The 24,695-nt window shown below is 44.5% G+C and overlaps 1 protein-coding gene across 2 annotated transcripts in view; it reads left to right on the top strand.

The window, feature by feature from the left end:
- The first annotated feature begins 203 nt into the window (after positions 1-203).
- Positions 204-24,695, top strand: part of ZBTB25 (zinc finger and BTB domain containing 25) — a 65,292-nt gene continuing 40,800 nt past the window's right edge. For both annotated transcript variants that reach the window (XM_078660310.1, XM_078660311.1), the window contains exon 1: positions 204-296. The gene's annotated coding sequence lies outside the window, so the exon portion shown is untranslated. The remainder of the gene's footprint in view (positions 297-24,695) is intronic.

The following is a 24,695-nucleotide window of genomic DNA, read 5'->3' on the forward strand; positions in this document are numbered from 1 at the left end:
GAACAGGGAGAGCCGAGCCAGGACGGAGCCAATCGTCTGCACCTCTAGACGTGCAGTTTAAAGGTTGATGAAGCGCTCCGCCACTCGCTGTCTTCCTCTGGTGGTCTGCATCTGCACCGAGACCCTCGGGTCAGGAAGCCGCTGCCAGCAGCTAGCCGTGAATGCTAAATTGGGGTGGGTCACGTGAGCTTGTTGCCAGGGCTGAAAGCAGCGCGAGACGTTGTGGGTAGAGCGAGCCTGTGGGAGCTGGACCTGGCGCCGCCGCTGGAGAGCAACAGGGCCGCGCCCAGCCTCGGGTAAGCAGCAGCCGCGTCTCGCGCGCGCCCCTGCCCTCCATCCCCACCAACCGCCGGCCACGGCACGGCGCTTCCGTGTCCTCGCGCTCTGGTGTACATCCAACGCACATTGCCCTTGCATGGCAGTGGATGCACAGCACGGGCAAAGCCTGGCAGCGGAGGCAACAAGCACTGCTGCATGAAAGGGAAACAATTTACTATAACCACGAAGCGCCCGCCGCTCGCTGACACTGCTGCCGACAACACCCATTGTGCACTGTTGCAAATCACTCCCACCGCTGCAAAAATGTCTTCTCCAATGTACAGTACTACAAAACATGTACGTTGTATTCCGTTGCAAATCATGCGTCACTGTGGACTGCTGCAAAACGTCTTACTGCTATATTTACTTTCCGGCTTTATGCAAAACGCACTGCTGCAAAAAGGCTACCATGTACAACGCTGCTAAAATAAACAGTTAAATATGTTGTTGCGAATTCGGAACGCTCGGTTACCGCTTATCGCTTGCACAGTTAACTCACAGCACAACATCCATTCACGCGAATTGTGCTGCAAAACATGCACCTTTATATAGTGTACTAAAGCGCGATGTATAGTTTAACTATGCGCTGTTATAAAAATATATACAACTGCACAGCAATGCAGCATTTTTGTCTGTTCCAAAATGACAACAAAAGATAAGTGTAAAACAAGAAATGTGAGCTATCACACAACGCCTACAAACACATGCTCCTGTAAATACATGGACACAACTGGCACAAAGTAACCAACAGTGTATACTGTGCATGATAAAACCACACAACCATTTGCACATGATGTTTTCTATATTAGTGCATAATGCTACTTTTCTTTAAAGTATTATATATGCCTCAAAATGTTGCTCTATTGTTATAAAACGTGGATCTGTTTATGCCTGAAAAATCAACAACTCAGTACAGTGCATGCGCCTGTTAGTTCCAATATTCGATAGTGCTATGACACCGTCTACCGAAAGCAATCATAGCACTCTGCATTTGCAAACTATGAATTGCTGCACAACATCAAGTATTGCAACTCTTGATGGATGCTGCAATATGTGCACAATTGTATTACATATAACACGTGGCACAGAAGTAGTTCAATGCTGTAAGAATGCACCCTTATTCACTGCAACCATTTATTCTACTGTAAATATACACCAATTTGTAACAAATAAAACTCTGTATTAGGTTGTTACAACATATACTAACCAGCATTGGCAATTCTAATGAATGTGCCTTCTGAATGATAGTGCCTTTATTGTCTTTGATTGGTTTGGGCACTCAGCTAAGTCATCTTACATGTACTATGCCACTCGTCTTTGCACTCATGCATCTGTTCATTCATCCACTGACTCATTCTTGCAGTCTCCCTCTGACACAACCGCAATAAGACAAACTCCACAATGCTTGCAAGCTAAATTAAAAGAAACCAAGTAGAAAAAAGAAAACGTGCTGCTGTCTAAACACAGCAAGCATATGCTTTCAATAACAAAACTAAATATAGCAGTGGGTCCCTGTCTTGCAGAGGTATTGTAAATAGTCTATCTTTGTTTTAACATTCCATCATGGCCGCCACATTTCCTCCAAACATGTTGGCCATCTTGGAATGGTAAAACAATGGTACACTATGGCAACAGCATTCCATAATGATCTTCTGATTTAGTTGACGTGATCTCGTGGGAAATTAGCGAAAAGTAGTGACCTGTTAGCACTCCCTGAAGAGCAGAGGTATCCTCTTAAAAATCATTAAAATAAACAGAGGCAATGCAAAAAAATGAAAGGGGGACTATAATAGGAGAAAATTCCATACTACATTACTGGCCAGCGTTGAAACTGAAGCACACTAATTTTCAGGTATATGAACGCATAAGAGAGCCAAGGACTGATGTGGACGGAACCATAACTTTATGCAGTATGAATGATGGGAGCAGAGTGTAAAGACGTCCAGACACCCCAGTGTCAGAACAGAGCTGACCCAGACATCATATATACACGCATGTATGTATATATAATACACACATACATATACATGTTGAATTATTACTTTATTGCCTTATTACCAGATCACAGCAGCCAGTTAAGAAGAGATTCTAGCAATAATTATTACAGTTTAAATCTTCTTTACCCCGAGTTTGTCAGGGATGGTAACTAACACTAAAATCCCTCCATACAAAGGTAATCTGCAACATTTCATATAACAAAACACCTCCTTCTGTCTTTAATACAGAGAAGTAACAAACAAACCATAAATGCCTATTGATGTTAGCATATTCTTTTCACAATCAAGATGTCAGGCCTGCTACCTTTGTCCTAACTTTTCTTAATAAACAGGTCAGATCTTTGGCATTGGAAATAGTTTTGCCTAGGGACCCAATCAGGTTTATAGTTGTTATCATTGGCTGATCACCATAATGTACTGAGGCTTTCTTCACGTCACTTAAGCTTTTCCATAAGGCAGCCATCAGACATACAGTAATAACATTTCATAGTATACAAAATTACAGTTGGCAAATCAAAATGCTATCTCACCTAGACGAGTTAAAAATGGTTCTGCCTGTGCCAATCTTCTTTCCTCACAGCTAAAATCTGGGACCATGAAGTGCAGAGGGCCCATCGCTTCCCCTTTCATCTAAAGCGACAACACAATCCTGGAGGGCACCAAAGAGTTTTCTTGGTATACTTCGGAAATTTTCTTCTTAGGGAAATGATCTACGACAAAGCCCGCTTCAATTCTAAACAAGCATTTACAATGCAATGGTTTAGACTTTGTTAAAGTTTGAGCTTTTGGTATTGCTTCAATCCCTGACTAAGCACAGCCACGTTTGTATCTCTGAACATCTTTCACAACATCCCAACACTTCCCACATAGACCATACTATAAACCCACACTACCAGACATCCATACCAAAAACGGTAGTCTCTTACCTGACAACCCGGAAATACTTAGTGGCTTCTTCAAGGCTTTTGATCACTATAGAAATAAAACATTACTGCTGGATGAGCAAACTTCTTCCAGAGGTTCGAGAGATTTTCCAATCTGCTAAGGTATAGTTTTCTGGTGCTGGAAATAGATGGCAGAATGGAACTCGTTGTTTGACGTTTCAGGTGGCTAGTTGCTAGTACGCTGTGGGAGACAGAGATCCAGACTGTACACAAGGGCTACGCGTACCATACCTGCAAGTCAATCATCGAGGAAACGCGCTCGCTAACAACTAGGTTTTGAAGAGACAAAGATCGCAGTCGCCTTTAACAAGGACAAGAGTGGAGACACCCCAAAACCGAAAGTGATAAAGGCAGTCTACACCAGAAAAAAAGAAAGCTGTGGAAAGAGGCCGAACACGGGCAGCGCCTGAGTCTGTACATGCAAGACTCTAGTGATAAAGCGCTATAAACGTGCGCACTCAGGGAGCTAGAACCAAGCCAACCCCGCGTGCCTGTCCGGGGTCTCATCAGCGCTGGAACACCCCCCTGTGAGGCACATGTATGTGACACGGCTTCACATGTCACGGAGATTTCCGAATAAAGCTCCTCAGACAGCGCCTGGATGGATCCGTGCAAGCGCTAGAAGGCACGAGGCCGGGGGGTGGCTCGCCCCATCCGTTCCCACTTACCCCCAGCTTGGAAAAGCCCCCCTGGACCCCCGGGCAGCCTCTCCAGCCGATCCCGTCTCCCGGTGCTGGGCGCCTCGGGGCTGTCTCGGCGCCCCAAGCACTTTATAGCGCCTCGTGCTCTTCTCTCAGCACTTCCCAAAGATTAGAAGGAAACGAGGCGCGCGCTTCCGTCCACGCTGACTCTTCGGGCAGAGCGTGTGTCCCCCCTTTATTCGACCCCACCCCAGACTCAAAACCAGACTCGCGGTTTATAGCAGAGTGAGATCAATCTACCCCCCTCTCTCCCAGAAAAGGGGAACATTTTAAAGCAAAGGTTTCTAGACACCACCGCTGCATCAATTGGCAAGTGAAATTGTGTTTGATGGGTTCCATCAGGTGGACCCAATGAAGGGACAGAAATCCCTGAAGGCTTCCTATTCCCCGCCTTTCGAATTGAACCACATCAAGCAGGATGCCACGAGGCTCAAAGGAGTTTTGAACCACCTCTGCTGGTGTCACTGCAGGTTTGGCAGAAGCGGAATCATCTGAATCAATACTAGAATTCTCTTGATGGGGAGACATATCAGAATCAAGAGGTATCCATGAGTGCTCCTATAAAGTGTGCCCTTGGGGATGAGATGTACAAGGTTATCTGTTGGGTGACTGAGAAACCAATCCTACTCGTTAAAGATCACTAGACAAATGGCGGAGTTACTTCTGCCTTCCAGCAGCTCTTCACTCCACTCATCCTCTTTCTTCCCCTTCTCCCCGCCTCTTACTGGCTCACCGTGCACATTCATGTACTACCTATTCTCATTTATACTCCGCTCTAGGATGATGTACAGCAAGGGAACGATTTGACAGTTATTGATGCTATAATATTTTTGTTCTATGCAATACCATGTATTTTGGTGTACAAATGGACAGGGCACTTGGTACTTTGTGGTGGAGCGTGCTTTTAAAATTAAAAAAACAAACGACAAAAGTAAATAAAACTATACAGGTCTATGTACTCCAAGGATGCTAGGCTTGGACGGTTAATAAGGGCGCTTGAAAGTTATTGTGATCTTTCCCTTCAGTAATGAGAGGCTTTGTCGGCTCGTGAACCCACACCCCTTCCTCTCTGAAGTCAATGGCTCCCTGCTTCTCTTTCCTAACGTTCTATAAAATGTATTGGCCTGGTCATATCACATTGATAAGATACCCGTAAGATGTTGAATTCTCCTGAAAGATGTGGTGTCTCTGACCTGCTGCCCATTTCCCCAAAACAGCCTTTAACGTAGCACCAGTCAGCTGCCAGCCTCAGGAGAGGGGCCAAGCAATGAATGCACACGGGAAAAGAAATGCACACGGGGCAAAGACATTCTTCGATGGCTTGCCGCAGCTATGAATCCAATAAAACACATAAAAACAGAAATCCAGAATGTAAGATTAAAATACTTCAATGTTGAAATATTTAATCTTGAAAACGAATGTAAAATATTTATTTAATAGACTTTAAAACTTCTGAAACTACAACGTTGAATCTTAAAAACGTTATTTACTAATTCAACACTAATCCTCTATGGTTATCGGAGTAGCGGGCTACCCGCAGAAAAATCGCTTCGCCGCCTCGTCAGGGGTAGTAAGCGCTATATAAATGCCATTACAATACAATATTTTTCTTACTTTAATGAACTTTTAACAAATCTGTACAATTCTTAGAGTGACGGTGATACTGTTTTGCTGTGCGCTGCGATGGGCGGTCCTGGTGTTAGTAGTGGGCTCAGGGCCAGCGCTAGGGCTAGAATTAGCTGTAGATGTAGGTCAGGGCTTCCAGTGGTTTTAAAATGCGTTTAGAATCACAGTTCGGGGTGACGTTCTTGGACGAGGTCCCTTAGATTCGCTTGTAATTACAATTTCGGCGCTACAGTAATAAACACTGCAATCATTTTAGGTATTTAAAATTCTGCATGTCGTACATGTTATGTACATGTTATGGTATAAAGGCATACAAATGGCACATGTCTGCAAACACTTGGGGGCTTGGCCTTACGGCGCTCCTGCATTTTTCTTAGCTGTTAACTTCAGACATGAAAGACGGATGCTTTCAAGCAGCCTTCAACACACACTTGGGGGCAGCCCCACACGGCTCTGCCGCATGCTTCAGAGGTGGGGGGCGGGAACGGGCACTCACCTGGACTGCGGGAACGGACAGCGGGAGGGGGGTCGGGAAGGCAGAAAAACATGAAGCACACGGACAGGGGGGGGGCGGGAACGGACAGCGGGAGGGGGGTCGGGAAGGCAGAAAAACATGAAGCACACGGACAGGGGGGGCGGGAACGGACAGCGGGAGGGGGGTCGGGAAGGCAGAAAAACATGAAGCACACGGACAGGGGGGGCGGGAACGGACAGCGGGAGGGGGGTCGGGAAGGCAGAAAAACATGAAGCACACGGACAGGGGGGCGGGAACGGACAGCGGGAGGGGGGTCGGGAAGGCAGAAAAACATGAAGCACACGGACAGGGGAGGCGGGAACGGACAGCGGGAGGGTGGTCGGGAAGGCTTCCTCCATTTGCGGTCGGCCGCCGAATGGCCAAAACAAACCTGGACCCCCCCAAAAAAATAAGCCCCGCCCACGGCCGCGATGACGATGCGAAAAGGGTGGAGAGGGTGTGAATCGTCGGGAACGCCCACCAATCGCCTCGGGAAATGACGGACAGTTCTCTCTTCCAATGGCTAGCCTCCATTTATGGAGCTAGCCAATGGAAGAGAGAGGCTGAACTAAAGTGTACAGTGTAACTCAAAAGATTTCGACCTGCGCCGAAAAGCTGCGCGGCGCAGCTTTTCGCCAGGTCGAAACCTAAAAAGGTGCCAATGGAATAACTTTCTTCGCTAAGCCAGACTTCTGTCACCAGACAGTGGAGCGCAGATGGCGCCTAAGACAATTAATCTTACCTTTTCAACAGCAAGGGGCGGACGAGTATCTCATGAATCCCGCCAGGCTCAAAGTCATCCATAATGGAACCACAAAAACTTTCCTCTCCGAAATAAAAGCCGGGGAATATCTGGCCGAATGGAAGTCCAAAAGCAGCAGCAGATGAACTAAGTTATAATTGACAATTCCCGCTCTTTCCAAGGCCGCTATGCTCTTCTACCTCCTTTTTTTTCCTTCTCTCTCTCACTCCTCTTCCTCTTCTTGTCACAATATTAGCTTACATATAGTAATTTGCGGGGGATGTCTTGACTACTGGCTATTTTAGAGCAAGAAATCTAAACTGGGCCTTTGTTTTTTTTTTCTTCTCTCATTCCGGCGTGGCTGACGGCTGGGGCTCATGTAGATTGCCATCATTCAGGGTTTACCTGATTTCTCAAAAAAGGGGGTGGCAGGGTGGGAGAGGGGGCGGCACAATCTTCTTTATTTATTGGAAAAATGGGCTCAGGAATTTGTTGTAATATATCCTTTAAGTCAGTATTTATACATGTTAAACAGAATGTACTCCCTTTTTTTCCCTTTTTGGCACCGAAGGTTGCTATAAATCCTTTTTAAATGGCTAACTCAGACACTTTAAGAATTGTTTGTGTGAATATTTGTGGACTTAATGATCGCTCCAAACGGCAAAGTGTGTCTCAGGGTCTTAGATCTCTGAGGGGAGAAATTTTTTGCTTACAGGAGACACACATGGAGGGCTCACAGAAACAACTGCTGGACTCCTTAGGGTTCAAAGTTCAGGGGGCAACTACCCAAAGTTCTAAAACCAGAGGGGTGGCCATATTTGCAGAGAAAAGACTCACTCTTAACACTCCTCGGGTAAAAGCGGATCCTCTAGGTAGATGGGCTATAACCGAATGCCTTCTTCCTGGCAGCCTTCCCTTTACATTATACTCAATCTATGGCAGCAATACGGATGATCCTGGCGTTATCAACCTCGTATCAGGGGAACTAGCCCACTGGCCCACTCTCATAATTTTATGTGGCGACCTCAATTTACATCTTCCCAGTAACTGGGCAACCGATAATAGCTGGAGGTATAATGGCAGAAAACCACTAGTTTTTCAGGCCCTGACCAATTTGCCTGAGACACATGTCTTGAAAGATGCATGGGCTTACTTGAATCCTTCGCTCCCCTGTTACACCTTTTTCTCTGCTCCTTGTCAGGCTAGACTACTTTTTTATATCATCCTTTCTCATTAATAACAGCACTATTGAGACTGCCCCGCGTTTTTTGTCTGACCACAACCCTCTTATCCTTAACATCAAGGGGTTGGGAAAACCGAGAACGCCTCCCTCCTGGAGCTTTGAGAAAGCTTTACTTCAGGATCTAGCATATCAAACATACATGCGGGGTTGGATACAGGACTTCTTAGACGTAAACTTGGGGTCAGCCTCTCTGGCAGTGGTTTGGGACATGCTTAAAGCAGGCATCCAGGGCGAGACGCTTGGTTTCTCAGCGGGCAGAAACAAAAAGGAGAGGCTTTTGATAAACAATCTTCAGGAGAAGCTTAAGGAGGTCGAAATTAAGTTAACCCAAGCCATTCAAGCAGGGCTAAACACTGAGAGTATCCAAGAAGAGGTTATTCTGGATAGATCTAGAATAGGAGCAATCTTCTCTGAAAAAGCTGCTGCAAAATGGGCGAGCACACAGCAAGAAAATTATGAATGTAGTGATCGCATAGGGCACTACTTGGCAGTCAGGACCCGACAGCAGGTCTCGAGTAATGAGATACACACAATTAAACTCCAATCAGGTGAAGAGACCAAAGACTTTGATCTGATACGAAAGGGTTTTCAGGACTACTATGCTAAACTATATAGCAAGGAGAATAAAGATCCGGCTGACATTTTTTAAAATGACATCACTAGATATCTCAGTGGGATCAATCTACAAACACTCTCCACTGACTCCAGTGAGGCTTTAAACCTAACCCCCACCTGGGAAGAGACACAGGAATCCCTTAATTCCCTTCCTGACGGGAAAGCTGCCGGGCTGGATTGCATCCCCGTAGAATTTTATAAGGTTTTTGCACCTCATTTCCCAAAAATTTTAACAGAGCTAGTGTCATCTATCTTCAGCGGGGTTGCACCTCCATCCTCCTGGTCTAATGCCAGGATAGCAATCTTCCCTAAAAAAGATAAATCCCCGCTGGACCCGAGTTCCTACAGGCCAATAACACTTATTAATTCTGACTCCATGATTTTCTCTAAAATACTGGCAAACCGAATCTCCTCGGTAGTGGAATCCCTCGTATTAGAGTGGCAGCATGGGTTTATCCCGAAAAAGGACACAACAGAGCACGTTAGGAGAGCCATCACTCTATTTGACGCCGCACAGATAGCAGGGGACCCCATCTCTAATATTATTGGACGCCAAAAAGGCCTTTGACCGGGTCTCCTGGAGATACCTGTGGGCGATCATGAAGAGGATGGGTTTTGGGTCAAAACTGATACAAGCTGTACAAACGCTCTATTTAAAACCCCCCGCTTGTGTCTCTATAAATGGGCAATTAACCGGGCAACTTGAGATCTCCCGTGGCACTAGGCAGGGGTGTCCTTGCTCCTCTCTGCTTTTTGCCCTGTATCTGGACGCCTTTATCAAGCAGATTGAGAACAACCAGAACATCTTACCGGTTAACTACCAAGGCTGCAGCACCAAAATCCTAGCTTACGCGGATGACTTGGCCATTACTTCACCTGATCCCCTAAGCGCCATAGTGGATTTGGAAAGTGAGGCAAATAAATTCGGAAAAATATCTGGGTATGCTCTTAACAGAAACACGACCCAGATAATAACAAATAGTCAAATCTCCTGGGCTGACCATAGGGTAGTTCCTAAAGCCAAATATTTAGGAGTCTCTATATCCTCTAATTTGGACGAAGTTGTTTCCAACAACTTACTACCGCTCGCCACACAAACCAGAAAAGCACTGAAGCAAATAAACAACCTGCACCTCACGTTAGTTGGCAGGTGTAATGTCATAAAAATGACCTACTTCCCAAAACTCTTATATCTTTTTCGCACAATCCTTCTAGAATTTAACAAAGCCAGCCTTATGAAATTTCAGCAGATATATACACAATTTATTTGGGCATATTCACAACCCAGGAGGGCACTTAGACAACTATGCCTGCCAAAAGACCGAGGAGGTTGGGCCTTCCCTAACATCACCTTGTATTACTGGGCCGCTGTCATGCAATATAGCTCTGAACTAATCAAAGAACTACCCGATACCTATTCCACAGTGTTGCCCTCTCCCTTTCAACTGTTGGTTGGGGAGAAGACCTGGGGATGTCTGTTACGAGAAACTACCTTTGGATATTTCAAACGGGGTAGATTCAAGACTTTGCTTAGCTCATTTAAGGTCTTCCGAAGCATCCGTAGATATTTTGGTATAGGCAGCTATAATCATTACTCTCCCATTTTAAATAATACTAATCTCCCCGATATCTTTGGAAAGGCCTACTTCTCTGATTGGTATAGGGCAGGTATTAGAAAACTAGGTGACCTAATTACCAGCGAGGGAGTTATCCCCTTTTCTGACCTTCTAGCCAAATTCAGCCTCAAAAGAGAGGATGCTTTTAAATATCTGTCTATCTACGATTTTCTCTCCAGAAAGGTTGGGGGTGCCTCAGGATTCACGGAGGTGGAATTCCTTAATGTTTTGCGGAAACCACTGACTCCTCGAATTGGCCTCCTATACGCTATTATAAATAGACAGACGCCGGATGACCTACAAACTTTCGCAGACAAATGGCATGTTAAACTTGATACCCCTGGAAATGTGTTCTTTAACTCACTCATTCTGTCACAAAACATTTTAATCTCGGCTAAACTACAAGCTCACCATTTTAAAACAATTTTCTTTTTGTATATCACTCCCAACAAAATTGCAAAGTGGGGGACTGGGCAAGGCACTCTCTGTCCTATATGTGCCGAATTTGGGGCCAACTCTGTGCATATCTTTGCTTCTTGTTTAAAGCTCTCACCCACTCTGAACCGAATACAGGGGTTTTTAAGAGAAGTCTCCTCTCAGCCGTTAACCTTGAACCCCACCATTATTATGCTTGGAACACAAGCAGAAACACCACACTTGAAAAGGGAGGGCTTAATTTACATAGCCATGGCCGTTTGGAGAATCTGTGTTGCTACAGCTTGGTTAAACCCAGAGCCGCCCTCATTTTCTCAATGGCTTGCTAGATACGTAGCAACATACCACCTTGAAAAAGCAGTCTACTCCAAAAAAAGGACGCAGGGGCCGGATGAAGGGCTTGGAGGTGTGGGACAAACTTACTGATTGGCTTACTCCGCCGGAGTAGACGGTGTACTGTTGCTTCTGCTCATTCAACGCCTGTCTGATTGAGCAGGGTCTATTTCCCTGTAACCATTATATATAGGAATGTACATTCATTCACTGTTATTCCATGTATTTCTTCTTCACTTTCTTGATTTTTTTACTTATTGCTCACTTGCGCCCTTTTTTCCAATCTCACAATGTATTTTTATCCTGATGTGGGAGGGTGGGGGGGGAGGCAGTGGGATCATCGTTGGATCTTTGATGTGAATTTCATTTGTATGTACTTTGCAATTTAAAAATAAAATTAAAAAATAAAAAAAATAGGCAGAGTCTGCAGATTTGCACTTACTTGCAAACTTATCGAGGGACCATTTGTAAGTGGTCAAGGGCCTCTGAAGGCCTGGAAGCCTGTTTTAGGGGAGGAGAGGAGTCAAACCCCTGTAGAACTAGGTTGTAATCAGTCACCACATAGTTGATGTGACGTAAAATGAATCTAAAGGGAGACCAAGGTAGTAGTCAAGATAAACGGTATACTGGGTTAGAGGAATCACAGAGGACAAGGACTTACTAGGAGGAGTCTTACCGCAAAGTCAGTAACCGCAAGACTAGCAGGATCTCCGTCAGCTTCAGAAGGGCTTCGGTGCCGCGAGGAGGGAACCTAGCCAATTAATAAACCAGCGCGGAAGCAACTACTTGACTGCTAAACGAAGAGCTACACGGAGCAAGCGCGCACCGATGCACATTTTTCACGAGTTAGTGAAAGGAAAACCACTGCAGGTTTATAATAGCGCTCAAGGGGATCAGAAGGTGTGTAGCAAGAGAAAACCTCAAGCACACAGTGATCCAAGTAAGGGACTTGAGATAGAAAAAAGGAGAGTAATTAAAGGTAGAAAGGTGTCAATTAAACTAATGTGACAGGACAGGGCCCCTCGATGGAGATAATGACATAGATCAGCATATTTTTAAATTGTCAAAGTATAGACGGTACAAGCATTCAAAATTATTTGCAATGATTAAACAAAAAAGAATAATTGGTAAAAGGAACACTAAACATTTGATACAGGAGTATATGCAGACTCGGAGTGAGTCTGTTGTATTTTTGGTCTATACACAATTAGGACACAGTTGAGAAAAAAGGAGACACAAAGAATTGCATTCCACTCCTCCTGTGTATTCATTCCATAGCTGATAGATAGGCAATTGAAAATCCATTTACGTTCCAGTCTATTCAGAATCAGTTGGTTGTTGCCACCTCTGGGTTGTGGACGCAAAATGTCGATTACTTGCCAGGTGAAGCCATTTTCGAAATGTTCTTTTTCCAAGAAGTGTTCCACTAGAGGGGTTGTGATGACTGTGCAGCGGATCCTGCTTTTGTGATGGGATATTCTTGCCTTAATCTTCTGTGTGGTTTGGCCTATGTATAGTAAATTACAAGGACCGCGAATACAGTAAATAACATTACATGAATTGCAATTGGAGGAAAAAACTTAGCGTTTGTTTGATGTTGCCATACTCTCACTAGATGGTCTCTAATGTTGCGACCTCTCTGACAGACAAAAGGGGGGCTTTTCAAGTGATATTAGCCGTTGTGAGAACTGACCAATGTTTTTTGATGCTTTGGTCAATTTGTTACTGATGGGACAAAAAGTAGTTACAAATGCGATCTGGACGTGGGTGTTCTTGGTTTTGGTTGCAACAGGATCTTTCTATGGGAATACCAGCCACACTTAAGTGAGGGTTTTACGAGGCATCATGGATAGCCCCTGTCAATGAGTTTCTTGGAGAGTACTTCCTATTCTTAAAAGAAATCCTCTTTGAATTTACAGTTGCGGCAAATCCTCAAGAACTGGCCGTATGGAAGGCCCTCCCTTGGGGCTCTGGGGTTCGAGCTTGTGTATTGGAGCAGAGTATTACGTTCCGTCGGTTTACGAAACAATGTAGTGTATAATTCACCTTCAAGCATTTTCACAGTAACATCCAGATAGTCAATTTGTTTGTTGCTAAATTGGTTTGTGAACTTCAAATCTGGTTGGCAGGTATTGAGCCATTCGCAGAATGTGAGAAGTTCTGTGTTGTTTCCTGACCAAATCATGAAAACATCGTCAATGTATCTTCTCCAGAGACGGATTTTCGTCAAATAGGGGTTTGCTCATGGAGGATGTGTGTCTGTTCAATGTCATCGACAAACAGATTAGCAAAATTTGGAGCAAACACGCCTCCCATTGAAGTGCCTTTGCATTGTCTATAGAATTTGTCATCAAATAAAAAATTGTTTTCTGTTAAAGTCAATTGTAGGAGGGAGATAATGAAGTTAGTAGGGACTTGATGAGGAGAGGATCGTGAGTTAAGGTGTCTTATAACCTTGATGCCCGTATCTTGGGGTATGTATGTGTATAGTGATTCTATATCCAATGTGACAAGGAGTTCATATTCAGGGTCAACGTTTTCCAGTTCTACCAGATTTTTAAAGTGAGTGGTGTCTTTTACATAGGACACAGAAGTCTGGATAAGGTCCCGGATAAAGAAATCAATGTACATGCCTAGTGGTTCCAAAATGTAACTGCACCCAGAAAAAATGGTTTTGCCCTGGGGGTGCCTCTAAGTTTTTGTGGATTTTGGGCAGAATGTATAAAACAGGGGTGCATGTGGTCTTATTGTTGAGGAAAAAATATTCGTTATGACTTATGAATCCTATTTTTTCTGCCTCTTTAGTGATGGTCTGAATCAGGTTCTTTATCGCATGCAGAGGATTTTGGGCAAAGGCTTCATAGTGTAGTACATTGCCTAGCTGAGGAAAGATTTCTTTCATAGCTAGTCTTGTCTTGAATCACTATTCCACCTCCTGTATCACAAGGTTTTATGACTATATCGTCCAAGAACTTAAGGCCACAAAGACTCTTTTTTTTTTCCAGACTAATGTTATATGGTGTAAAACTGTATTTGTTTTTCAGGTTTTCTAGATCTTTTAGCACCAAACGTTCAAAAGTCAGGACTTCAGGAGGCATGGAGCTAGTGGGGGGATGGAAAGTGGATTTTGGACATAGTCATAAAACATCCTTTTTGGGAGGCACCACTTAATCTTGAAAAAAGGATTTAAGTCAGATTTTTCTGAAAAAGTGGAATATTTCTGTCTGGAGTGTAAACCAATTAGGTTTCTCAGTGATGACAAATGTGAGGCTTCTGCACAGTAGAGCAATCTCGACTGAAGACAACATGTATTTCGATGGGTTAAAGATAGGCATTTCATTAGTTGTGGACAACTGGTCCATGGCGGGTAGATCTAGTACTGGTACTCCCATTGGTAACGTTTTTGTCTTGTTTTTCGTTCCCCTAGTGGGAAATTGTTCCTGTTCTTTGCTCTGCCTCGTTCCCCAAAGGACTGTTAGCCTCTCCCTAAAATATTCTGTGCATGAGATGAGGTACTAGGCCCTGCTCCTGAGACAGAGATGTCTGATCCAGCTGAGGAATCTGAGAAAGTAACAGGCTGCCTGTCCTTAAATCTTCCCGAGGCACCAGTAAAGTTGTTTTGCGTGCAATGTGGGGTGGACGTAAAAAAGTTGTCCTGTACGTATTGATATGTTCTTTCTTTGTTGTAATTCTTTATGTCCTCAGATACTTTTGTGGATTTTTTGAGGTTTTTCAAATTTTTGAAAGTCTAGAATTGTTCTTTCAAGTTTGTCTAGAACTGCTTTGGCGTCTGCAAAGTGTCTAATTCCAGTATTGCTTTTTTTTTAGCTCTTGTATTTCTTCCAGTTCGTTTTGACTATGTTCTAAAGCAATATCAATCCCTAGGACCATCCAATGGCCAGAGCACGCAGTGCAAATCCGTGTTTGAATTTTTTGTTCTGGATGAATATAGCAGGGATGTTGCAAACTTGTAGGCATATGGGGATTATATCTCTTCTTAAATATTCAGTAAGCATGCATTTTTTTTTTTTTTTTTTTTTTAAATAGACCTTTATTGTCCAACATACATTGCACACAGCATGTAGCTTACAACCCAGCCGGGCCAGCTGTGAGGAATGAAGCATTGCATTGGAAATGGTAAGTAAACACAGCTGTAAGGCCGACAACCCTGGGGTTCGGCAGCGCACGCTAACATATCACGACATTGTGCTTTCATATAACCATTCAGTGTTACAAAAGTGTATGGTCTACTCAGTTTTCCCATATGTAGTCTATGAGGTCAGATGTGTGATTTTGGGCTGGCACTCATCAGCTGTTTCAATTTCGGGTGATGCCACCATATCTTTCGCGCGGCATTTGGAAGGGCATCAACGTGGGTCACCCTTCAAGTGAGCAGGGTGTTATATGAATGAGTGACCAGGTTGCACAGTATCTAAGCGTGTTGGGAGCTCGTGGTCGCCTTGCTCGCCCACCCTGTCGAAAGGTACCGTCAATGTTCGCGACACATAGATAATGCGCCCAGACCCTGGCTGTGACGCCCGAAGGCCATATAAAGCGTGAAAATGCAAAGAGGTATGGGCATGGTCTAAAAGAAATTAGAACTGGATCATTAATGAACTATAAAACAGTAACAGAAATTATATAGAAGGCTGGTAGGGGTGGAGAGGGGCAGAGATAGCCATATTGTCGGGAGGAGGAGGTGTGGAGCTAGTGTGGCAATCGTGTCCGATGAGGCGAGCAGGCGAGAAACCGGGGGGGTGGGGGTGTGGTAAATAAATAAATAATACCCTATTTTTGACTAGGCATATATCATAACAGATAGCTCAATAAATAAGAGTCAAGATTCGAGGTAGTAGGAGTTTCTGCAGGTTTATTACAGCATAAGGACAGGATCAGGACAACCTGCATAGGAACAGAATGGCAGGGCTAGAGTGGCCCGGCAGCTGCCGGGGCTGGGTCTGGGATGAGCGCGCTAACTTTTAATAACAATACACGGGCATATATACATAGCGCGAACACATAGCATTACATTGCAGTAGGCGTAGCAGTGGGTGGAGCAGAAGGTGTGACGCGTAGCAGTCGCGAAAGATAACAGTAAAAGTAGGTGTAACTGGGCGTATACATAGACATGTGGTGCAGACGTAACAGAATATGTCATGAATGGGGCGGAAACATTGGAGGGGGCTACCTAAGGAGCCGGGACCTCTAACCTGGTGGTGCGCGTAAACTGGCAATGACGTATTACGAGGAGAAGCTGGGGGCTATGAACTCTGTGCTAGGAGCAGAGACTAAAGTCTGGAGGGTCGGAGCGACATGTACCTAAACCCTATCTAGTATCTGATGTTTAGGGAACATGTTGATATAAACTAGAAGTCATGAGGGGAAAAGCTAACTTGACTCTAAGACTGGACCATGCATTATTCTACATGTAGTGCGTGATGAAGAATATTAAATGACCAGTAAATACAGTATTTCTCTAACATGGAGACGTGAAGGCTAGACAATGACGGAAACTATTGATGCAGTTCAGTAGCTTAGGAATGCAGAGAAGGAGGACTAAACTGATAGCTGGAATCATAACATACTCTTGGCAGACTCAGAGGCAGAGCCAGGCTGCACCGGGCACTGCGAGGCAGGAAGCAAGTGAAAGGTCGAGGATACAGGTGGGGGCTGTATCGCTCCTCAACGAGGCTTCAGGAGACAGGAGCTGAATCTAGTGTCCGGGCCCTGTTGAGGCCTGGAAACGGGGACTTTATAATGAAATAACGTGCACACTGGGGAACGTGGCAACATAGCTTTACATAGGCCTGATATTCGTAGTATTCACGAGGACTGGAAACTGGCATACTAGAGGTGGACACAACTATAATTGCGTCATTAATCGGACATGGGGAATAACATATGCATATTGGTCATGCACACATAACATATGATGGATGAGGCGTAGGGACACAGAACATGGCAAAATTTACTTTTCCACATTCCCTCCTTGTCACTACGTTTCCATCAGGAAACATCAATATTCATGATACCATCTATCATTTCATATAGTATCATTTGCTCGTCTCGAATTGTCTTGGAACGGGATTTAGAACGGGGCTTGGGACTAGGAATACAAGAGGTAGCACAAATGCCGCAAATCGCAGGGCCACATTGTATACAGAGGCAGCAGCTGAATATGATCGCTACTGCAATACCTAGAAAGGACAGGACTTTCCATCCCCAGGCGGAAATTATATTCCAGAACCAACCGGACCATGTCCAGGTGCCTGGATCTTGGTGTAACAGATGGGCAATTTTATGAAGTCTGGTTATAGCTGAATAAACAGACGGCGCGTTATTAGGAATGAAAATGCAGCAACTAGATCCGAGAACTCTACAGGCCCCGCCCCTATCGGCCAGTATGACGTCAAGGACGAGACGATTCTGTAAAACGACAATTCTCATAAAGGATTGCTCTTCGGTTAAGTTACCTAGAGCGGAGGCAGTCTCATCTACTACTGCTTCAAGGGTTCTTGTTAACCTACGGATTAGCTTACTGTTTACAACTGTACCTAAATAAGGGAACACACCTTTATCAATATCAATGAATTGTTCTGCAGCGGTTTCAGTATAGTCGACAATCGGGAGATTTCTCTTGTGTCTAGTATGTACTAGGAAGGAATTCCTATGGTAGTCAGGTGGGGCTAGGAAAACAGGTGGCAGTAGGAAGGCAATGTAACAGGTTCCCTCCCAATCGAGGGGCAGACGAACATATGCGGTTTGACCACAAACAAAATAAGAATGACGTGAAGCTTTAAAAATAGATTTCCCACTGTCACTATACTGGATAATAGTAGTACAATCACTATGTCCTACGTGTACAGAACCATGACTACGGACACATAATTCGCCTTTGACTGGTAGTACTGAAATAGCAGGTGAGTCTGGAGTAGTATCAGACTGGACATTCAGGACCATAAAATTCGACGAATAATTACCTAAATTATACACTTCATTTTCTAGATCTAAACCTGTTCTGTGGGGGAAACCTTGCTTGTCTGGGAAACATGTACTGTTAAGAAAAGACATATCTGTTGAGGAGGACGTTAACGTGGACCATGCTCCACACGAACCATTATGTGAGAATGGATAAGGAAAGAGTGGCAGAGCTCCCTTCGGGGTCTGGAAAGGGGGGAGTCGGCCACACACCCAACAATTAGTGGCATTGCTGGTCTGGTGTGAGTAATGTAACATACGGATAAATGAATTGTTACGCATAGCGAGGCGGTAAGCATATTCATGAGGAGGCAGATCACTAAACGTGTGCTCTCCTGTAACATTAGCAGACTTATTTACATGAGAAACTGAAAAATACAGGAAAAATGCATAGCTGATGCAAGAAATCATAATGCTGATGAATAATATGAAGCTTAGAAAAATGATACATTGAATTGAGTTTTGACTGACTCTCTCACTATGGGGGTCTACTTTATACATGTCAGAAACAGCCTAACCGTTTCACCTAGGGGAGGACTTATACAATCAAACTGACTGACTTATTTTACTAGACCGGAGCTTTAACTTATACTCCTGCTGCGGAGTTTTCTCTAACAGGGAAGGGGTTGTGTCAATGTCTTTTGCGGGACAGTCCTTAGGAACAATATTTCGGCAGTCCTTAAAATCCTGGGAATCCTTGGAAATATTTTTAGAAACGGGTTTCAATCCATTGAAAAGTTTTACATGAGAAAGATGTATCCATCCTTTTCGGCCTTCCAACTTCACGGCTGTACGGGTGGTGAGGAGTACCTGACGGGGCTCCTTCCAACGAGGTTCCAGCGGACTTGATCTGTCAAAGTTTCGGATCATCACCAGCGAACCTGGAACGATTTCATGCGGTGCCACCTCGGTATTGTCTGGAAATGCGGCGGCAACCTGTGAACGACATGAGTTGAGGGCAGACATCAAGGAAGCTAGGTAATCTGTCAGCATATTACATGAAACATCAGTAATACTTCGGGGTCTAGGAGTACCCCACATGTTAGGGGGGCGGCCGAATACGACCTCATACGGGGACAGACCTGATCTGGAATGTGCGACCATGCGCATATAAAACAAAGCGACTGGCAGAGCTACTAGCCAGTCCACACCCTTATCTTTACATATTTTAGCAATTCGAATTTTCAGAGTCTGATTATGTCTCTCGACTAGACCAGCTGCTTCAGGATGGCGTACACAATGAAACTTCCACTGGTACCCTAACAACAGGGAAACGTGCTTCATCAACTCAGATGAGAATGGCTGACCGTTATCAGAATATACGACTCTAGGGAGTCCATATCGAGGGAAGAACTCACGAACCAACTGCTTGGCAGTGGTCGCGGCTGTGTAATCTGGGACTGGATATGCTTCTGTCCATCTGGACAAAGCGCATACAACTACAAGGACATACTTGAAACCTCGACATCGCTCCATCTGAATATAATCCATCTGGAGGACTTCAAAGGGGTGGTCAGGAGGCTGGAAACCACCTTGTTCCACCGGGACACTTTTACCTGGATTAAACTGACAACATATCATACAGGTACGGACTTTCTGCTTGGCTGCAGCTCGTAAATGTTTGTTGAACCAAATGTTCTGGATACTGTCTAACATAGCTTTTTCTCCTAAATGTGCTGGACTATGTGCGGTATTAATGATGACTTGAACCATAGAGTCGGGGAGAAACCATGCGGTCCTACCCTTCGTCACCCATCCTTGATCTGTCTGGACCCCTCCTTGTTCGGACCATTTCTTGATTTCATCAGAAGTAGCATGTAACTGTATATCTATGACATCTTGAGTAGGGTCCTTAATTGTCATACATGTAGTCGGATCTGGAGTGTGTGTCAGGTTAACTGGAATGTCTGGAGTCTGTGCTGTAAGCTTGGCTGTGCGATCTGCTAGATCATTACCTTGGGAAATAATGTCAGTAACTTTCGTATGTGCTTTGCATTTCATGATAGCAATGGATGTCGGTAAATGTATGGCATCTAACAGAGCTTGAATAAGGAAACCATGCTGAATCTTGGTTCCATGAGAAGTCATGAAACCTCTCTCCTGCCAGAGCACTCCGAAGTCGTGTACAACTCCAAATGCGTAACGTGAATCTGTGTAAACATTAACTTTCAGGTTCTTGGCGTGTATGCAGGCTTGTGTCAGAGCAACTAGCTCTGCTGCTTGAGCGGACAGAGTGTCAATACGGTGTGTTTCAATAACTTCGGTGTCAGTAGTCACTGCATACGCGGCGGCTAGTTCTCCTGTACTAGTTCTCATACATGAACCATCCACATAAAGTGTCAGGTCAGGATCTGGTAACGGAATGTCTGTCAGGTCCTGTCTTGGCTTTGTCGTAATGTTGACTACTTCCACACAGTCGTGTGTGGCAGAATCTGAACTAACTGATGGTAACAGTGTAGCAGGATTCAGGATGTTGCAGCGTCTAATTTCTATGTGTGGCTGGAACAGTGTCAATTCATAACCTGTTAAACGTGCAATTGTCAAGTGCTGAGTTTGTGTTCGGTTTAAAAGAACTTCCACGGAGTGTGGGACTTGTACTGTCAAAGTATGTCCTAAAACTATGGAATCACTTTGTCTGATAGCTAGTGCTGTGGCTGCAACTGACTTGAGGCACGCAGGCAACGCCTGGGCGACTGGATCTAGTGTGCTCGAAAAATAAGCACAGGGCTTGTATTGTCCTGCTTGATCTTGTGTGAGAACAGATAATGCTGTACCTTCGCGTTCAGTAACGAAAAGTGTAAAAGGCTTACTGTAGTTCGGTGTAGCTAGAACTGGAGCTTGGCATAAAGCTTTCTTTAACTCGTTGAAACTAAGTGTATGTTCAGATGTCCAAGGGAGGACAGTCGATACGGCTGCCTCCTGTGTCGTTAACTGTATCAGTGGCTTGGCTAGAAATGCATACTGAGGAATCCATTGTCTGCAGTAAGAAGTAAGGCCGATAAAGGCACGTACCTCCTTCTGGGTTCTGGGCTGGGGAAGACTCGCTATCAACTGGATACGGTCTGGTGTCAACTGCCTACCCCTCTTGGACAGTAAGTGTCCTAAGTATACCACTTGCTGGACACAGAATTGAAGCTTCGAAGGTGACACCTTGTGCCCCATCTCGGCTAGGAAATACAAAACCGTGAGTGACGCTCGCTCGCAGTCACGTTCAGAACGGGCTGTGATCAGTAGATCATCGACATACTGGAGCAGGGCAGTGTCAGTTGGCATGTGAATGTTGTCTAGTTGTCTCTTGAGTGCTTGACTGTAAATACTAGGGCTTTCTGTGAAACCTTGAGGAGCTCGTGTGAACATATAGCTCCTTCCATTTAAACAAAATCCGAAAATAAACTGGCTGTCTGGATGAATAGGAACACTAAAAAATGCATTCTTGAGGTCTATTACTGTGAAGAACGTGGCTTCGGAATCAATGGCTGTCAATAGGGAAGAGATGTCTGGGACAACTGGGTACTGAGGAATAATACATTTATTAAGTTCCCGTAAATCAATCACTAATCGATATACTGGGGGTGCATTTGGATCAGTACGTTTCATGACTGGAATGATCGGAGAGTTGCATACATTGGAGTCAGTTTCTACAACTACTCCTTGAGCCATGAGCTCGTCTATAATTTTGGATAAGGCTGCTACAGCCTCGGGTGGCAATCTGTACTGTCTGATTCGTGGTAACACTACACCTGGTTTGAGAGTCACACGATAGGGTGTGATTTGCATGTAACCTACATCAGTTGGACCTTGCGCCCATAAATGCTGCGGAACTTTAGACAGTCTTGAATCAAAATCTCGTAATACATAGTGACCCTTAAAGTCACGTAGGAACAGACGTATTCCCTCTGGGGAGCAGCAAATAACTGCACCTAACTCTTTCAGTGTCCTAATGCCTAATAGGTTTTCTGGACATGACTTAGTAAGTAATAGATCAGTGGTACGGGACAATGGGCCTACTTCTAAAGTAACTGGCTTAGATATCTCGTTAACGATAGGTTTTCCTGAAAATCCAAGGGAAACCTTTCTTGAGCCTGAGAGCGGAGCCCCTGGAACTTCGGCATGACTAATTGTGGTCCTACTTGCCCCTGTATCAATCAAAAACTTTCTGTCTTTCCCTAATACTTGACTGTGAACATAGGGACCTTCTTGATCTACAGGTATCTCGATGAGAGGCAAGCCTACCTCCCTCTCTAGGCTGTTTCATGAATATGGCTGGTACTCTGGATACTCAGACTGCGCATACTGGTACATCTGCGATGTGACGTGCTGTGTTGCAGCAATAGGCTGCGGTGCTGTAACTGTCTGTGGTGCATTCTGTGGCTGAGGAATCTGTGAAACTTGTTCTTGTCTAGGCGGACGTGGTCTTTCTTTAGTCTTACCAGTAGCTATGTTGTGTTTCAGAACTGCACACTCATTTATAAAATGACCTGGCTGTTTACAATAATTGCAGTTCCCTTTAACGGGAGCTGCAGGATGACTGGCTTGATTCGGACCCCTCTTCTGACTGTCTTGAGGAACAGATTGTGCAACTAGCACTTTCATTTTCGTGTCTTTCATACGTTTTCTCTCGTGTTCTTGCTCTTCCCTGATTCTATTCTGGTGATACTGAAGCATCTGGAGCATCTGGGACGGAGTATTTGCTTGCCAGGTGCTTTCGACTTTCAGAACTCGGTTTTTAATTGGTGGACTTGAATTCTCGACTAATTTAGTAACAAAAAGGTGAGGGTATGACTCACTACTTGTCTTGAGACCACTGTTGATACTGAAACATTTTTCAAACCTAGAATAAAAATCACTAATATCTTCATCTTGTTTCTGTTTACAGGCTGAGATTGCATCCCAGTCTTCTTTTCTCGTTGTTAATAATCTGGGTAGAACTTGAATTAATAATTCTGGTAATTCTTTACATTTCTCTCCAAGACCAGTACCTGGTACACGTATCTTATCTTCAGCTTCTAGGACTGCCCAATCGATCTTTTTCTCTCCCACCTCCCATTCTTTTTCCTTTAGCTTTTCATACACCCCTGCGGGTAGCAGAACCTTTAACATTTTAATGATATCTGGGTATGTGTATTCTCCCATACGGAGCATGTCTTTTAATTCTCGATGGAACCCTGCTGGATCTTTGTCATGACAGGGAATTAATTTCTTCATTTCAAGGAGTTCCATCTTTGTGATTGGAGTGTATACAAACACTCGTTGCATTTCGCCACCCGTTCCTTTAACTGGGTGGACTTCTCGTAACGGATTCTGTCTGTCTATGTAGAATGGTTTACTTTCTGGGGGTGAGACATGAACAAAATGCGGGTTCAAAAATGTTCTATATTTGTGACGCTGTTCTAAAATGACACTAATTAAATCGGTACCTAGACCTCTCCATTTATACTGGAGTAACTCGTTCAGGATATCATGTAACGGGCCTGGATCAGAATGTTGACCCTCATACAGAGTAATGAGGTGCTGAATCATATACATACCCACCAGTCGCTGCTCGGCTGGGGGCAATTTCAGAAACATTTGTGCCACTATTTCGTTTGGAAAAGTGGTAGAATCAGTAATCCATCGGACTGCTGATCGAACTAGTTCTTGTTCATGCATAGTACTTAATTCACTGTAACCGATTCGTGATCTCAGAATATGATCGGTAGCTTGAAATACTTGTTCTAGAGAACCTTGTTCTGGTACTGAATGATGGAAAATAGACTTGGGTTCTAGACGTAAATGGCGATCTGGAAATCTAGATTTTCCTACGTACGCTATTCTGGCGGTATTCCCGTCGTCTTCCTCTTCAGGATCAGAGGTACTTTCTTTCTCGCTTACTTGTGCTGCTTTACGCTGTTCGTGTATCTTTATTATTTCTTTACGGATTTTCTTGTACATACTTTCCATGGCACCGACGGTCTTGTGCTTACCCTCGGCTATATTATCACTCCACCTTGTCAGGATTCTCATTTCGGCAGAATCTTTAGTCGGGTAATCTTGTTCTCTTATTAGACAATTAATCAGAAACTTTAATATCATGAGCTGGATCTCGGCTTTCCTTTGAGACATGGCTTCGTGAATACTTTCTGGATCATCCCCTGTACGGATGAAACGATATATTCTGTCTAGATCTTCTTTCATATTCGGTAAGGTGACTAGATACTCGGCCACCTTTCTTACGCGGAACGAATATAAAACCATATTATCCTCGCCTGGGACTGGATCATAGACACATTCGGCAAGGGATTTTCTTATTTCTGCTACAGTCTGATGTCTAGGCGTACGCTGTGACGCTTGTGCATGTAATTCGGCTAACGTTAAACGCTTGTGTGGCGGCGGGGTTTGAGGAGGACCTCCTCCTGCGGCCCCTAAACTAGAATCATCGACGGACATTCTTCGTGGCGGAGCGGGAAGTTGAAATGCTGGCTGGACCGGGGGTACCGTAGCAGGTACTCCGGTGTCTGGAAGAGCGGGAAGTGCCTGATTTACAGGGACTGGCGGAGCGCGAACAGGATTTGCATATTCTGGGACTGTGTCGTCCAAATAGGACGAAATAAAAATATCAGCTGCGGTCTGTTTGTGACGTAGCTTGGTCGGAAC

The sequence above is a fragment of the Lissotriton helveticus genome, chromosome 9 (genome assembly GCF_964261635.1).
Source record: "Lissotriton helveticus chromosome 9, aLisHel1.1, whole genome shotgun sequence".
Lineage (NCBI taxonomy): Eukaryota > Metazoa > Chordata > Amphibia > Caudata > Salamandridae > Lissotriton > Lissotriton helveticus.